Source organism: Terrapene carolina, unplaced genomic scaffold (genome assembly GCF_002925995.2).
Source record: "Terrapene carolina triunguis isolate 2854851 unplaced genomic scaffold, T_m_triunguis-2.0 Scaffold236, whole genome shotgun sequence".
Lineage (NCBI taxonomy): Eukaryota > Metazoa > Chordata > Testudines > Emydidae > Terrapene > Terrapene triunguis.
Genome location: NW_020664587.1, coordinates 12,046,130 through 12,046,360, shown reverse-complemented (window position 1 = coordinate 12,046,360; position 231 = coordinate 12,046,130).

Sequence of the window (231 nt, the reverse complement as noted above, 5' to 3'; positions counted from 1 at the left end):
ATGGGGCCCGGCCGGCACTGACAGGGCACTGCTGGGAGGAAGCTCACACCGATGGGGCCCAGCTGGGAGACTGAGAGCAGTGCCGAGGCCTGTTTTTTCCCAGAGAGCCTTGCAGTAAAGAGAGGCAGAGCAGAAAGGGGACATGGGGGAGGAGGGGACATTCTGTATCCAAGCGTCTCAGCTTCAGTGCCCAGGGGGCTGTGTAAATCACTTAGCATTTTATGGAACAAT